We start from the raw sequence: 18,234 nt of genomic DNA, 5'->3' as shown, positions 1-18,234 counted from the left end.
GCTGTGTGTGGCGAGGGCAGATATCAGGCAAGCTTTGAGGGGAAAGAGGGAAGGAAGCACAGGGTGAGGGAAGGGTAGGATGGACGGAGGGTACGGGCTCGGTACGGCACTGCCCAAATCATCTACTTTTCTGCTCCTCCTCCATACCCTATCCATCCCTCCCTTCCCTCTTCCCGCCCTTCGAATTCCTATTGTTTACCTTGGGAAAAGAAATACCTAGTAGAAAAAAGCTGGAACTTTAATGTAGAAGGTTAGGTTAGGGATGTAAAGAGAGGGAAAGGAATGGAAAATGAAAAAAAAAGATGGGAATATGGAGAGAGACTAGGAAAGGACAAATAAAGCTCGAGGAAGTTATTTAAAAGAGAAATGAAGGCTAAAAAGATAGGGGGAGGTTTAGGAGACCACTATCCCTGCATCCCCTCACACCCGCGCCAGGCCCTTCGAGAGATTATCGAGTCCCCCTCCCTCCCACCCTGGCCAGCTGTAACGGCTTGCCTTCAACCTCCCAACCCGACCCCTCTCTCAGGACGAGGAACTCCATACACTTCATTTTTTTTTCTTTTAGATGTAAGAGAGGAAGTTCGTGATTGAATTTCACACACACACACACACACACACACACACACACACACACACACACACACACACACACACACACACACACACACACACACACACACACGCACACACACACACCTTCATTGTGCAGTGGCTAGCGCGCTCGCTTCACAACCAAGAGATCCCGGGTTCAATTCCCTTGCAGAGTAGAGACGGATGGAGTCTCCTCCGTGGTCCACCCAGCAGTGAATGGGTATACTGGGTGTCAGTCGCGGGTTGTGTCCTGCTTCCCGGATGTATGTGGATATGAGGTTTCAGCCGTACCCAGAGATCCGTCACTTGTGGGTGCCTTGCTTAGTCGGGGAGGGTACCGGCCAGCGATCGCGAGTCTATGCGTGGTCAGACCATAGTGAATTACACACACACACACACACACACACACACACACACACACACACACACACACACACACTGATATTTCTCCCGATAGCCATACCCTTTCTAGCTTACCATCTCCGTCTATGGTATCTGTTTTTGTTTTCCTTTTCATATTTTTCAATGACTTATTTTGTTCTCTAATTTACTCCTCAGTCCTCTTTTTTTTCTTCTTTACTATATGTCTCCATTTTTCTCCTCCATCTACTCCCCGCGGCCCCGTGCCATTATGGCAGTGGCAGTAACTACGTAATAGTCTTAAGGAAGAGGAAGTAGCGGACTCTGTGGTTGGAGGGCCCTTGTGTGTGTGTGCGGGAAGATGGTGGTGGATGTTGGGCTGGCGAGGGAAATTATAAAGCTTGTGTGGATCTCTCTCTCTCTCTCTCTCTCTCTCTCTCTCTTCCTTCATTCTAAACATACACCCCTTGTTATCCCCCCCCCCCTCCACACACACACACACACACACGAGAGAGAGAGAGAGCGAGAGAGAGAGAGAGAGAGAGAGAGAGAGAGAGAGAGAGAGAGAGAGAGAGAGAGATGATGTACGAGTATTATGTACAATTAAGTGTTGGGTCGTGAGACGCTATGGGACCCTAGAGCGAGAATAATAGTAATGGTGGTGGGGTACTGGTGGTAGTTAAGGTGGTGCTGGGGGTGGTGGTACTTTGGGTGGTGGTGGTAGGAAGGGGAAAATCCTCCACACAACCGTTTGGCGTCGCCACCGTTGACCGATTACAATGGGAAGCCTCCGAGTGGTACATCTTACCATTTATAAAATCTTTGCTACTACTACTACTACTACTACTACTACTACTACTACGACTGTACCACTACTAATTTACTACTACTACTATACCACTACTACTATACTTCTACTACTACTACTGTTGGCGGTAGTGAGTGTTCTGAGTGCTAATCGGTTCACGGATAGTGAAAGTCAATATCCGTCAGGGTTCCTTTATTCACAAAAACATACATAGGTCATTGACATAGACAAGACACATAAAAGAGGTGGTTGTGTGTATATGCGTGTGTATGAATGTTGTTAAGCGTGAATAACATTTACGTGTTGGTGTGTGTGGTAAACAATATGCAGAAGGTGTGTACAGCAGGACGAGGACAGACAGTAGAAGATAAACGAGTAACAAAAAGAGTTAACAATGAAGACGCGACACAACAGACAGAGAGACGAGGACAGCGACAATGATTACTGCTTCCAGGAGCGAGACCCCTCTGTGTGTGCTCAGCGCATCACAGAGGTGATTGTCTCTGGAATGGAGGCATACATTCCACGTACTTTCTCTACTGCTCACGCTAAAAAGCCTTGGTTTAATCACGCTTGTTCTCGTGCTGTCAATGATAGAGAGGCAGCTCACAAAAGGTACCAGAGCCTTCGAACTAATTCTAACCATGAACTGTACATTTCTGCCCGGAATCGTGCCAAATCTATTCTCCGACTAACCAAAAACTCTTTCATCAATAGAAAATGCCAAAACCTTGCTTTCTCTAACTCTTCCCGTGACTTCTGGCATCTAGCCAAAAACATTTCCTCCAACTTCACTTCTTCATCTTTCCCTCCACTCCTCAGTCCTGACGGCAACACTGCCGTCTCATCTATCTCTAAGGCTGAACTCTTCTCTCAAACTTTTTCTAAAAACTCCACTCTGGACGATTCTGGGCATATTTCTCATACTCATCCCCCCTCTGACTCTTTTATGCCTGTTATAAAGATTCTTCAAAATGATGTTTTCTATGCCCTCTCTGGCCTCAATCCTCAGAAGGCTTATGGACCTGATGGAGTGCCTCCTATTGTCCTTAAAAACTGTGCCTCCGTGCTGTCACCCTGCCTGGTCAAACACCTTCGCCTCTGCCTGTCAACATATACTTTTCCTTCCTGCTGGAATATGCCTTCATAGAGCCTGTGCCTAAGAAGGGTGACCGTTCCAAGCCCTCAAACTATCGTCCTATAGCTTTACTTTCTTATCTGTCTAAAGCTTTTGAATCAATCCTTAAGCGGAAGATTCAAAAGCACCTTTCCACTTCTGACCTTCTATCTGATCGCCAGTATGGGTTCCGCAAGGGGCGTTCTACTGGTGATCTCCTTGCCTTCCTAACTGACTCTTGGTCATCCTCTCTTAGCCGTTTCGGTGAAACCTTTGCTATTGCGCTGGACATATCAAAAGCTTTTGATAGGGTCTGGCACAAATCTTTGCTTTCCAAACTACCCTCCTACGGTTTCTATCCTTCTTTCTGTACCTTTATCTCCAGTTTCCTTTCTGACCATTCTATTTCTGCTGTGGTAGACGGTCACTGTTCTTCCCCTAAACCTATTAACAGTGGTGTCCCACAGGGTTCTGTCCTATCTCCCACTCTCTTTCTGTTGTTCATTGATGATCTTCTTTCCAAAACGAACTGTCCTATCCATTCTTACGCCGATGACTCCACTCTGCATTATTCAACTTCTTTTAATAGAAGACCCACCCTACAGGAACTTAACGATTCAAGGCTGGAGGCAACAGAACGCTTGGCCTCAGACCTTACTATTATTTCCGATTGGGGCAAGAAGAACCTGGTGTCCTTCAACGCCTCAAAAACACAGTTTCTCCACCTATCCACTCGACACAATCTTCCAAACAACTATCAGCTGTCACCTTCTTCAACACTAAACATCCTCGGTCTATCCTTAACTCAAAATCTCAACTGGAAACTTCATATCTCATCTCTTACTAAATCAGCTTCCTCGCGGCTGGGCGTTCTGTACCGTTTCCGCCAGTTCTTCTCCCCCGCACAGTTGCTATCCATTTACAGGGGCCTTGTCCGCCCTCGTATGGAGTATGCATCTCATGTGTGGGGGTGCTCCACTCACACAGCTCTTCTTGACAGAGTGGAGTCAAAGGCTCTTCGTCTCATCAGCTCTCCTCTTCATACTGATAGTCTTCTACCTCTGAAATTCCGCCGCCATGTTGCCTATCTTCTATCGATATTTTCATGCTGACTGCTCTTCTGAACTTGCTAACTGCATGCTTTCCCCCCCCTCCCGCGGCCCCGCTGCACATTACTTTCTACTCATGCTCATCCCTATACCGTCCAAACCCCTTATGCAAGAGTTAACCAGCATCTTCACTCCTTCATCCCTCACGCTGGTAAACTCTGGAACAATCTTCCTTCATCTGTATTTCCTATTGCATACGGCTTGAACTCTTTCAAGAGGAGGGTATCAGGACACCTCTCCTCCCGAAATTGACCTCTCTTTTTGGACACTCCTTTGACTTCTATTCAGGAGCAGTAAATAGCGGGCTTTTTTTTTTTTTTTTAATATTTTGCTTTACGCCCTTGAACTGTCTCCTTAGCTGTACAAAAAAAAAAAAATGAAAATACATAGACGGCACAGGAGATACAAGACGAGGGGAGACGAAAACATTGCACACGAATACACTTAAGGAGTCTGTGCTGCAGCGCCACATTTTCTTGGGTCACCGGGGAAGCAGAGCACACGGCTTTCAGCGATGGCTGCTACACTACTACTACTACTACTACTACTACTACTACTACTACCACCACTACTACTACTACCACTACTACTACTACTACTACTACTACTACTACGGGTAGTCGTATAAGTAATTACGTATAATAATGCTTGGTGGCGAGAGGGGTACAGGGAATTAGTTATGTGGTTGGTATTGTCGGTCCCGGTATCTTATGGTCTTGGTGTAGCTTACAACACACACACACACACACACACACACACACACACACACACACACACACACACATCGTGGTTTCATATCATACAAAAAACTTGATGCACAGAAGGGTCATGTGTGTGTGTGTGTGTGTGTGTGTGTGTGTGTGTGTGTGTGTGTATTCCATCATTAATGTGTCGTTCATTTCTGGCAACGGTGCTTTCTGAGGCAGTGACCAGCCAGCTCCGCCCATCTCCCCCCACCTCCCCCCACTACCCTGCAACCACTTCATCACCTCACAACCACCACCACCATTACCACCACAGTACTCCAGCCCACTCATCATGTCTCCACCCATTCCATGTACACACACACACACACACACACACACACACACACACACACACACACACACACACACAGAGAGAGAGAGAGAGAGAGAGAGAGAGAGAGAGAGAGAGAGAGAGAGAGAGAGAGAGAGAGAATCCTCCTGTTATTCCTCTTCCTTCTCTCCATGCGGTAACATTGTACGACGTGAGATGGTGTTGAGAAGTGTGTGTGTGTGTGTGTGTGTGTGTGTGTGTGTGTGTGTGTTCACCTTTGCATTTTGTTTCTGTTAAATGCAGCAACTTAAGGGAAAAATAAAGTCCACTGAGAGCAGTTCCTGTAAAAAGAAAATAGCTGGAGTGTCCAAAGAGGTGGCCAATGTCGGTTGAAATGGCTCAAGTCGTAGGCAGGAGGAAATACAGACGAAGGGACGTTATATTTACTACATGTAATAATAATAATAATAATAATAATAAGAAAAAGAAGCAGAATAGGTTTATTCACCAAGAAGCAGAATACAAAGAATTTTAATAACTCAGTGTTTTTGAAAAGATCTTGGCTAACAATGAATCAATTTTAGAATTTCTTATTGAATATTTAGCTAGATTGTGTTGATACAGTTATGAATAAAAAAAACTGTTTCTTTAATTAAAAAAGTAAAATTGAAAATTAAAAAAATAAAAATAGAATTTTAAGTAAAAAAATACCAATGTGTTCACTGATTATAATTATGAGAGGGGGCTTTACAAATTTTCGTTTAGCTTTCGGACGTGTGTATCTGTGTGTGTGTGTGTGTGTGTGTGTGTGTGTGTGTGTGTGTGTGTGTTTATGTAAGTATAGGTACTTCCCTCCGTGTGTGCATGTGCATGTGCATTTGCTGAATCTGAATTTGTCTAATTTAAAATCATTGCTACGTGTCCTACCTGGCTCTTTTACTACCAAAATCTTATTAACATCCCCTTCATCCCTTTATAGACTTCTATCACGTCTCCTCGCAACCTTCGCCTTTCTAGCGAGTGTAGATTTAAATGCTTCAGTCTTTCTTCATAAGGCAAGTTTCTCACTCCCTGTATCATAGTCGTCATCCTCCTCTATACAGATTCTAACATATTGATATCCATTCTATAGTAGGGGGACCAGAACTGAACTGCATAATCGAGATGAGGTCTAACTAGTGCTAAGGGTGGTGTTGGTGGTATGTGTGTGTGTATGTGAAAAAGAGAGAGCGGGTTCATCTGGCTCACGCCCGTCATTCCTGTTAATACGGTATGTGGGTGAATGGAGGAGTAAGTAGATTCGCCAAAGTAGATGTGTTAAGGAGGTTTTTTGCTGTTATTGCGCATTGGGGGGGTGGGAGGCGAAAGGAAAGGTTGTGTTTTGTGCCGCCGCCATGAGTGTTTTGTGTTGTGGCGCCGATGCCTCTATTCCCGCCCGTCACACACTGACCTTTAACTCTTGCCATTGTCTTACTGGAGACTCCCTTCCGCCCACTCCTTGCCTTGCCTCCTGCCTGCCTTCCTCACACCCTTCCTCAATGCCTGTCACCCCCTAACTCCCTCTCTGCCTCTTATCGGTATGTCTGGTCGGACTTCCCAACGGCATAGAGGTATATACACCAGCTTTCTGCCTGCCTGCCTCATGTCCACATCTCTACTTGATGCTCCATATCTCCGTGCCTGCCTCTTTTATCGCTGCCATACCTTCCTTGACATCCACGTAGTATGTACGTATATCCCCTTTGCATAATGTTTATCTCCATTCACATGCTGTTGCCCTGTAATTCCTCGATCACGTGTTTTCACATGGCATCCTCTCTTTGCTCTCACGCCCTCGATATAACAACTCACGCCCATGCCGGTGGTATGTGTTATTATGTCTCCTTTTCCTGCTTCTTCCCACGCATTGTCATATCACCTATCACTGTTCCTCCATCCCGCTTACTGCGGTCTATACCTTCCTTCCCCGCCTCTCCCGCACCCTTCCTTATTCCACCCCAGACGCCCTCCATTCTGCCCCTCAAACCCTGGCAGATATTTTTTTTTTTCTCTCTCTCTCTCTCTCTCTCTCTCTCTCTCTCTCTCTCTCTCTCTCTCTCTCTCTCTCTCTCTCTCTCACACACACACACACACACACACACACACACACACACACACACACACACCTCGCTGCTTCGTCTGTCAGGCTGGGCTTTCCTGTTCCTTCCCGTTTACTCTCTCTCTCTCTCTCTCTCTCTCTCTCTCTCTCTCTCTCTCTCTCTCTCTCTCTGTGTGTGTGTGTGTGTGTGTGTGTTCGCACGCTCACTTCCGGCGACACCGTCCCACGCCGGTCTCTAGCCACAGCACCGCCTGTCTCTTCCTCCAGCAGGTGTCCCCTCTCCCTGTCGCCCTTGTGTGTATCTCTGGAGCGCTGGTGTTCCTCCTTTAGTTAAGGTTGGACCAGCCAGCCTGCCAAGCAGCTTGAGGATGCGGTCCTCCCCTTAGTCCATCCGACTCCCTCGGATATATGATTTTTACAGCCGGGGCGTGCGAGTTAGGCCTGACTCGAGCGCGGGGGCGAAGCTCGGAAGGGAGGTGGAGCGTCGCTTGGCGTGGCTGTCTAGGCGCTTTGTGTGAGGTGCTGAGGCTTGGCGGCCCTGTAAGTAAGCGCTGAGCGGCCTTTGAACCTCGCATGCAACACATCTGCTCGTGTCTAGAAAACATTAATGACTTTGTAGCTTGGACACCACTTGTTTATAATTCTGTGTGTGTGTGTGTGTGTGTGTGTGTGTGTGTGTGTGTGTGTGTGTGTGTGTTCTAGAGTTCATGATTATCCAGCTTGGTAGTTTGTATTGAAGACGTGTTTGAGTTCGTGTACGTGGAAGTGACCTCTTCCTACTCCTGAGGCTGAGAGAATACACAGTGCCTATATTTAGTCTCGGCCCCAACCCGGGCATCACATCTGGGCTTAACTATGCCTTGCCTCTATAAGTGGTTGTTGACTCATCCCCTCTTGATCCCACTTATATACATACCAATGTGTTTCATTTCCAAAGGAGAAAAGGTGAACAGTTATGTTCAAAATAAATCCCATGTGTATAATATATGTCGTATCACCACTGAACGAGTACTGAACACGCACAAGTACTTTCACAGCTGGGAGGGAGAGGTTTATTCGGGGAGACAGGGTGGGACTGAACGAGTATCCTATCTGAGGACACGGTGACAGGTGGTGACGGACAATGGGGGCGTGGAGGCGGCGGGGTGTCAAGATAGTGGGAGTGGTTGCCGTGTGTGGAGCACCATACTGTTACGTAGCCGCCGAAATTGTCATAGTCGAGGGGCGCCGGCCGTGAGAGACTTCGTGGAAGAGGTCCATGACAATGACAGTCGTGAGGGATGAGGACGAGAGGAGGTGGTTGGCAGCCTCCCACAACGCCCGCCCCTCTCCTGTAGCTTTCTCACGCCCCCACGTCATTGCTCTTCACGTGCTTAGCGTTCGTACTCGGGTAAAATCTAACCTAATGAACTCTTGAGTGGATATGGTCACGGGCAGGTAGAGAGCAGTGCCCCAGCCTCCTATTTCTAGCCGCTTTAGCGAGATGGTATTGTCTTAAGATTGGTGTGTGAGTTTTTTTTGGGAAAAATAGAAAAAAAAACTTTCCTTGAATATTTTACCCCATGATGATAAATAATTTGATTTTAATTGGTGGTAAGAGAATCGGGTTGAATACGCAGTAATAGGTTTAAGTTGAATAAATTCAGTTTGAAGAAAGACGTAGGCAAGGATTGGTCGTACCAATAGTGGTGGGTGAGTGGAGCAGGCTTGGCAGTAGTGTGAGTTCCAGTACGCTAGGTACACACACTCAAAAAACTATCGTTACAGTGGGGTCCGACGAATTTCACACTGCGCAACCCGGTAATCATCTCGGCAGGGTTGGTAAGAGTGCGATCACTCCCACCACCTCAGCTTTGGTGGGGGGAGCAGGAGTGGACCCCCGTAAGGGAGGGATAGAGAGGAAGGGAGACACTGAGATACCACATATCACCATAATATTAACGGAATGATTTGAGTGGCACTTGTTTAAGCTTTATTTTCACAAATTATTAAACAATAATGCTCATATGATATACGTAACAGCGGTGGGTAGAAGTATTCTCCCATGTCAAAGACAAAAACAACCATCAACGCATGTCAGATATAGTTCAGTTGATAATGTGCCATCCTAACTAATGCTTCCAATGCACGTGTCTTTTCTTTCATGAACAAGTTGTGGGCATCTGAAAAAAAAAAAAAACTACAAATTGCAACGCTAAAAGCATTGCTGGTAAGGAAGATGTAGTTTAATAAATAGAGTTGCATTGACTTCTACAGGTTGTTTCAATCTAGTCTTGGGCTACCCTTCACTCTTGTGCTGCCTCATTGCCTAATAAAAAGTAGGAACTTTGCACGCTTTTTAAGTTAACGAATAAGGAATTTGGCGCGGGCGTTTTGAATTGCCAAAATTAGCAGTCTCCGGAGAAGAGTAATTTATTAAATAGCTTGCATGCAGGAGTTAATTTGTCTAACATGTTGGTATAATGACTCGCCTAGAATTATTAGAGAATTAATCTTATTGGGTGCATTCCATGATTGTTTCGAGGCAAGGGAATACCGTGACTCGAGTAGTGCATGCTATACTAGTGAAACCAATGCCAACGTTATCTTACCATTTGGGTGATAAGTCAAGTTTATAATCCATTATAAATCTATCATAAGGATTAGCTAATTTTTCCGTAACCTCCTAGGCTCAGTGGAACCGTATGTGACGATCAGTCAGCGGGATTCACTCTGTTATCCGAATCCTGAGTGACTCATCACTGCAAGGAGTTTATCATATTGTCTCCTAAATGGACGAAATTTTAACTCTTCAGTTGTGTGTGAGGTGTTAAAGCATGATTTCATCACCCCAAACACTACAATATTATAACTACATAGAACACAGATCAATCAACTTCGACTAAGACTCCACCTGTGTGTTTCATGAAGCGTTACTGTGCCAGCTCAAATTTTACTGCTTCATTTACGAGTCCCGCTCACTTGGTTCAGGCAAGTGAACCCACACCCAGCACACGCAGTAATACCAACATGAGTAGCCTGTTCTCAATGGCTTCGTCCTTGGTGTCAGTTTGTATCGTGCTGAATGTGTAACGATAGTTTTTTGAGTGTGTGTACATTCAAGAAAAGGGTAGATACGTTTATGAAAATGAGCTTAGGTGGGGTTAGGCTGACAGGAGCTGACTTGTATAGGCCTGCCGGCCTCTTGCAGGCTCCTCATGTTAATTTCATATGTTCTTATGTAGAGGCACTACCACCCCGTCAACCACCATTACCACTTCCGCCCTGTCACCACCCCACACAACCCGCGGTCAGCAGAGGCGGTGCCACGGGACTGCAGCTCAGCAATTACTACCAGAGAGCAAGTTGTTTACAGGAGGACACTTGCAAGGACTAGTCACTTTTCACAACACATTGGTGGCGCTGTACAGGCACACTCCTGATGCGGACAGGAGTGTGCCTGTGCCTGTTTGTGTTGATGTTTGTGGGCTCTGGTGTCGGGGGTGTCGGGAGAAGTTAAGGTTCGTGCCTTATAGTTGGAGGATTGGTGTTGTATCATATAGCTGTCTAAACACAACGACACCATTCAACCTAGTGGAAAGTAATTTTCGGTAAGCTCTCTCTGGCGTGTGGTTACCAGGGTTGCTGGGCTTAACCCTAGAAAACAAACATTGGGTCTATCACACCCGCGAGAAACTTGATCACGTGACCACACTGTGGTAGTCGCCTCAATCTGCGCGTCCCCCCCAGATTTGTTCTGCTTTTGTGGTGAGAGGTAGTGTGCGTCCGCTCTCGTCATTTATCTGGTGACTAGGCCTATTTTTGGTCCAGCACACATGACGTTTGTGCCCACGTAAACCTTTTTTTCACGGGTCTGATACGCCCGACGTTTGTCGTTGTGTAATACTGGTGTTTTGTGTTTTCTTTGCATGTATATCAACCTAATATTTTCACAGGTTCACAAGGTTTTCACAAGTTCGTGATCATGTGTTTAAAAATTCAATTTTCAGTTTATTTTCTAAATTCAGTTTATCAATATTAAGTATTCATTTAGTTAAGTAAGTGGAAGTGGTGATAAATAGAGGAAGAGTTGTTGTTTCATTTTATTTTATAAATTTGAATAAATTGTAAGGTTTTGTCTGTTTTGATTTTCTTAAAAATGGGTCTGAGACACTCGAGGTTTGTGTTTGTATTCCGTGAAAATAACGATTTTTTATTTCCAGGGTTAATGGTGCCCTACCATAGTGATGACTTACCCAGCGTTGCCTTGCCTTTTAGTGCTCACCATCATGATGGTAAAGAATGTAGGAAGCTAAACAAGGGGAACATTTTCAGCGTGTCAGCCTGTGTTCGTGATGTTTTCATAATGTCGCCCAACACACCTGTAGTGCCTTAGTATACGGCATGTTCAGGTAGGAGTCTCTCTACACCAGTGATTCTCAAAGTGTGTGTCGCGGCACACTAGGCCGCCATTATCTCCTTGGTGTGCCGCGAAAATTTGGGTGGAATTTTGATTTGTGTACATAATATAATGAAACTATTGTAAATTGCAATTTATATTTATCAAGGGTGACTAATTATATATATATATATATATATATATTTATATATATATATATAGATATATATATATATATATATATATATATATATATATAAATTATTTATTTATTTATTTATTTATATTTATATATATGCATGTGAAAGGGCAGGTGTGCCGCAAAAAAATATTAGCTAATTCGTAGTGTGCCGTCATAGTAAACAGTTTGAAAACCACTGGTCTACACACACTAGCTATACCTAAAGTGCTACCTGCTTATGCATATATGAATCACTCAAGTAAAGTGTGTTTGCCATTTTGTGCACACTTTTAATCAGGAAAAAATGTCTCTGAGAACGTAATTTGGATGAATATTAGGACAGTTTCGACAAGTTGGTGAAGGAGGAGGAAGGAAACACGGGTGTGTTTGAAATGAGTTTATTCCCGCTGAATAAACTCATCTCAAACACACCCGTGTTTTCTTCCTCCTTAGACGAATATATTAAACGATGTCCGATTAATGTTTGATGATCACCATTCAATTCGAGTGTCCGTTTATATGGAATGGAATGCTCAATATTCCAGTCTTTTTTTTTCTGATGTAAGTACTAATTTGAATGTTGTGTATTAGTTGTCAAACTCATCATGAAGGAGACTGCTGACGCTTCTCTCCTACATCACAAGCCACGTGAACACACACACACACACACACACACACACACACACACACACAATGAAGACATCACCCGGCGTGTGTACATGGTTAGGAACTTGAGATTAGCCTTTCCCCCCACGCACACGTGTAAACATCATACGTATTAAGGTGCACCGGGTATGAATAAGGAGAGAGAGAGAGAGAGAGAGTATATATATATTTATGTTTACAAGTAACTTTTGTTTTCTCTTTACAGATGAAATGTGAGGCAGCAACGAAAGTGATTTGGAAGGTGAGTGCTTAATTATGTGGCATCTAATGACCATGTATGTACACCACCATCTTACTATATAATGATTGCAGTTTGTTACTGCTGTTTTTGATATGTAAATCACTACCGCAGACAACATTGCAACAGCTACTATGCCTAGGCCTAGTTTGTTGTTGTTGTTGCTGCTACTACTACTACTACTACTACTACTACTACTACTACTACTACTACTGCTACTGCTACTATTACTACTACTACTACTACTACTACTACTACTACTACTACTACTACTACTACTACTACTACTACTACATTTTTTTGTGCTGCCTGTAGCGCCGGTAGGCTTTCTTGAGTGGCTTTATGGACGGCCCCAGCCCGTTAGTGGCGAAGGCTAATTTTATAGTGACTGCCGTGATGTATACTCCTGCTTGGTCCATGCTGCCCCTCCGATGCTCCTCTTGACCGAAGTCGCTGAAGTTACGGTTGACTGCAGATCCGGACAGTATGAGGGTAATCTTCCACCACTTGTCCTCGCTCACCACCCACCTGCAGTCTAACCACTCGGCCACCTCCTTCCCACTATTTCTACTACTACTACTAGTAGTGCTACTACTACTACTACTACTACTACTACTACTACTACGTTGATACACATAAATAACAGGTAACGCGGGTAAGTTAATTTATATCATGACTGGTCACACACGCCGGCCAGCACGGGCAGCCCACATAGGGGTTGTAAATCAAGGTGGTCACCAAGAAATGCCTTTTTTTTTATGGTATATGTTAAGTATTACTATAATAATGCCATATTTAGTCATCTATTTGCCGTTATTTGCCATTTTTGGGACAATTATAAAGAAAGCTTCAGGGATAACTATGTTTACAATCAAATGGAAACACAAGAGTCTTTACAAACTAAAAGAAATATATTAACTTCAGCAAAGTTTGCGATACAATATCAGTCATAGAAATATATTCTGATATTTTTTAATATATTTTCTTCTATAATAACAAATAGAACACTATTTATTCATGAAATATACGAAGGGGAACCTAAAGATGTCCTGCCTCGCACCCCGAGGAGTCAACACTTTTTCGACCCCATCTGCTCTCTCTCCAGGTAGTGTTAATCAACCCCAACCCCCTGGGGACGCTTAAAACTGCGGGTCACAGCCAAGGAAAAGGGATGGGATGGGAACGGGAATGGGGGAGATTAATACTACGGCCGAAAGACTCTTCGTCTCCTCAGCTCTCCTCCTCTTACTGATAGTCTTCTACCTCTTAAATTTCGCCGCCATGTTGCCTCTCTTTCTATCTTCTATCGATATTTTCATGCTGACTGCTCTTCTGAACTTGCTAACTGCATGCCTCCCCCCCTCCCGCGGCCTCGCAACACACGACTTTCTACTCAAGCTCATCCCTTTACTGTCCAAATCCCTTACGCAAGAGTTAACCAGCATCTTCACTCTTTCATCCCTCACGCTGGTAAACTCTGGAACAATCTTCCTTCATCTGTATTTCCTCCTGCCTACGACTTGAACTCTTTCGAGAGGAGGGTATCAGGACACCTCTCCTCCCGAAATTGACCTATCTTTCTGCCACTCCTTTAACGCTTTATAGGAGCAGTGAGTAGCGGGCTTTTTTTTTTCACATTTACCTTTTTTTTTTTATGCCCTTGAACTGACTCCTCTGCTATAAAATAAAATACTACTACTACTACTACTACTACTACTACTACTACTACTACTACTACTACTACCATTTCTTCTTCTACTACTGCTACTACATCATCATCATCATCATCGTCTTCTACTTCTTCTTTTACCTTTTTTTTTTCTTCTTCTTCTTCTTCCATCTTTTTCCACCACTGCATCCTTTATCACACCCTTCTCAACACCACTTCATCCACCAGCAATAACAAGGTCGCTGTTGTAAACCCATCACCACCTATCCTCATGCATTATTCATAAACTTATCTGACCTGTTCTTCAATGTGCCCATTGTATTATCACTCAGCCACCGCTGTAAAATACGTCTTCCTCTACCATCACCACCGACGCCGCCGACGCCACCAGCACCCCCTCAGGAGCACAACACCGGCGGGTAATCAAATAATGCCAAGGGACTGATGGGGAAATCAGCAGTGGAGATTAAAGGAGATGAAGCCAGGGTGGTGGTGGTGATGGTGGTTTCCCCTCAGTCTCTGCTTCCTCCTCCTCCTCCTGACGCACACTCGGCGAATAAATTGACGCACACTCGGCGAATAGATTATACATCTTCTATGTAAATGCCTTAGCATCATTCAGAAGCGTAGCCACTTATTAATACATGCAATTTCTGAAAAACCGACTTCATTTTGATCACAGAAACATGGCTAAATACACGTGACAGGCATCAGTTAAGTGAAGTGGCTATTAATGGTTACAGTGCGTTTGGTAAGTGTCGTCTACACAAGAAGGGTGGTGGTGTAATAATATATGCGAGAAGTAATTTAGAAGTCATTCAGCGTAACACAACCGAGACAGAGGCATATGATTCTTTATATGTACAAGTGACGATTAAAAATCAAAAGTATATTCTGGGCGTAATTTACCGACCTCCTAAATCAAATGAAGACATTGATGGAAATCTCTACGCAGAAATAAATAGTGTTATCGGAAATAGAAATGCGGTAATATGCGGTGACTTTAATAACCCCTCCGTTAACTGGGCTACCCTCTCTAGCGACAGAGAAGGCTCTAGATTAGTAAACTTTGCGCAAGACACATTTCTATATCAAACAGTTACCACGCCATAAGAACATAAGCTTGCGTTGAACGATATTGATATCAGTGAAGTGCGTGGGTACCTGCAAAAAATAGATTCAAATAAATATCCGGGCCCCGACAATTTATCTCCTCGCGTGTTAAGAGAACGTAGTCAACAGCTAGAATTACCCATAACGTTAATGTTCAACAAGTCATTAGCAAGGCTAGTGTACCTCTGGAGTGGAAAAAGGCCAATGTTACCCCGATATTAAAAAAAAGGAGATAAAAAACAAGCCAGTAATTATCGTCCTATCAGCCTTAATTTTTTCTAATTAAATTATTCGGAAAAATAATCAGGGATAAAATGATCACTTTCCTCGAAACAAATGATTTGATAACTGATAATCAGCATGGATTTCGTAGTAATCGATCCTGCTTTACCAACTTATGAAGTTTTTTCAACGACGTTTATTCAAGTTGGGACGCCCGAGCCCCATATGACGTAATTTACCTAGACTTTCAGAAAGCGTTTGATAAAGTTTCCCACGTTAGGCTTATTTCAAAACTGCGTTCCCACGGTATTAGTGACCATCTGTGTGCGTGGATTCATGACTGGCTCACCGACAAAGAACAGTGTGTAGTTCTTAATGGTGAAGCATCCGATTGGCAACCCGTAACCAGTGGCGTGCCCCAAGGTTCAGTCCTGGGGCCAACACTATTCATAATTTACGTGAACGATTTAGAGACTGATATCCTGTCAAAAGTAGCCAAATTCGCCGACGACACCAATTTAGGAGGTACGGTAACGAACAGTAAAAATTGCGAGAATATTCAATCAGACTTAATAAGACTTGCCGACTGGAGCGAAGTAAAACAAGAAACGATCTTGGTGTCATTATCAGTAACACTCTTAAAATGAGTGATCAATGTTCTGCGGCGAGTAAAAAAGCCAATATGATGCAAGGATTAATCTCAAGAAACTTTCATTATAAATCACCCGAACTTATGAAGAGATTATATTTAGCATTTGTAAGACCACACCTAGAATACGCCGTTCAGTTTTGGTCACCGAATTATATCAAGGATCAAGTTTTGCTAGAAAGGATACAGCGACGAGCAACCAAACAAATTCCAGCGCTCCGTAAGTTGACGTATGACGAGCGTTTAAAACGTTTAGATATGTTTTCTTTAAAGAAGCGAAGAGTAAGAGGGGACTTAATTGAAGTGTTCAAAATCCATAATAGATTCGAAAACATTAACCCAGGTAGTCCATTTCAGAGAGACACCAACACAATAACACGCAGCAACGGTATGACGTTAAAGGGAAACCGATGTAACCTATTGGCGCGCAGAAGTTATTTCAATAATAGAGTCTGGAATAGACTCCAACCGTCAGTAGTTAGCGCACAAGGTATTAATAGCTTCAAGTTTTCATTGGATAAGTATTTCAGGGATATAAGATTTTATTGACCCCTTTTCATATGTTTCAGGCAGTGAGGTGTGGGAACAGTAAGGTTAACAGGATACTGGAGCGTACCCCTGTACGGAAGGTAAATGAGGATCAAGCCTCTACCTGTAACCCCTGAAACTACATCTCACCCCATCGTAAGCAGTCCAATTTAAACTTAATACTAGCCTTTTATTTATTTATTTATTTATTATTATTATTATTATTTTTTTTTTTAGGATTCAACTACATACACTGTTTACTGACCCTTTTTCGTTTGTCTCAGGCAGCCTGCAGCACGAGTACAACCTGAAGACATTAGTTTCCCCCACAGCTTAGGTCACTAGTAGCGTAAGTTAAGGGTAGTAATTTCCTCTTATTTCTCTCTTTACTGTAAAATTTCCATGTCCCTTTCTTCCTTAAAGGCGCATGGTGTTCTCTTCTAACTATTTCCTGCCGGCACGTTGCCGGAGGGAGAGGTGGGTGGGGAGGAGCCTTCATCTATTCTATCCTGTCCTACCACACGTAGTTTACTAGTAGTAGCGGTAGTAAACAGAAACCCTCGCATTAGACCGACAGGTCTTCTGGTGTCTGTTCTTCCTATGTATTACTATGTATTCCTCCTCCTCCTCCTCCTCCTCCTCTTCTCCCCGTTTTCCTGCTTTTACCTCCACCCTTCCAACGCTGCTCAAGGCTCTCTCTCACACACACACACACACACACACACACACACACACACACACACCTACCATAGTGCCTGCTCAGTGGTTAGAGCGTCCGCCTCACAACCAGAAGGACCGGGGTTCGATTCCCCGACCGGGTAAGGATAAGGTTTATCTTCTTTCACGTGTAGCCCCTGTTCACCTAGCAGTGAGTAGGTACGCGACGTAAGGCGAGGAGTTGTGACGTCGTTGTCGCGGTGTGTTGTGTGTGAGTGGTCTCAGCCCTACCCAAAGATCGGTCACTGAGCTCTGAGCTCCTTCCGTAGGGGAACGGCTGGCTGTTTCGAGAGAGACACGCAGCAGACCAAGAGGTGAATTACACCATGGGTGAATTACACACACACACACACACACGATAAACATCATCGTCAATATCATCATCATTATGACACTATCATCTGATTTTTTCAGCGTCCCAGTGTCGTTAATTTAACCTTGCTAGTTTAGTCACACACACACACACACACACACACACACACACACACACACACACGATAAACATCATCGTCAATATTATCACCACTATGACACTATCATCAGATTTTTTCAGCGTCCCAGTGTCGTTGATTTAACATTACTAGTTTAGTCACACACACACACACACACACACACACACACACACACACACACACACACACATTCGGTATATATAGTAGGCCCGAAGAGACATTTCCAGTTACGAACTTCTCTATTTTGTTTCCATTCCCCCTCTCCTCTCAGCGTACAGTGTTGACGGATGGGTGATGGGGAGGACTATGGGAGGGGAGGTG

At 44.1% G+C, this 18,234-nt stretch overlaps 1 protein-coding gene across 3 annotated transcripts in view; it reads left to right on the top strand.

Moving 5' to 3' along the window:
• Positions 1–12,506: 12,506 nt before the first annotated feature.
• The window catches only part of LOC126991499 (ankyrin repeat domain-containing protein 50-like), a 144,400-nt gene continuing 138,672 nt past the window's right edge, over positions 12,507–18,234 (top strand). For all 3 annotated transcript variants that reach the window (XR_007745590.1, XR_007745591.1, XM_050850253.1), the window contains exon 1: positions 12,507–12,566. The gene's annotated coding sequence lies outside the window, so the exon portion shown is untranslated. The remainder of the gene's footprint in view (positions 12,567–18,234) is intronic.

This window comes from Eriocheir sinensis, unplaced genomic scaffold, assembly GCF_024679095.1.
Source record: "Eriocheir sinensis breed Jianghai 21 unplaced genomic scaffold, ASM2467909v1 Scaffold290, whole genome shotgun sequence".
Lineage (NCBI taxonomy): Eukaryota > Metazoa > Arthropoda > Malacostraca > Decapoda > Varunidae > Eriocheir > Eriocheir sinensis.
The sequence above is the reverse complement of the archived record's forward strand: the minus strand, read 5'-3'. Positions and strand labels throughout refer to the sequence as shown.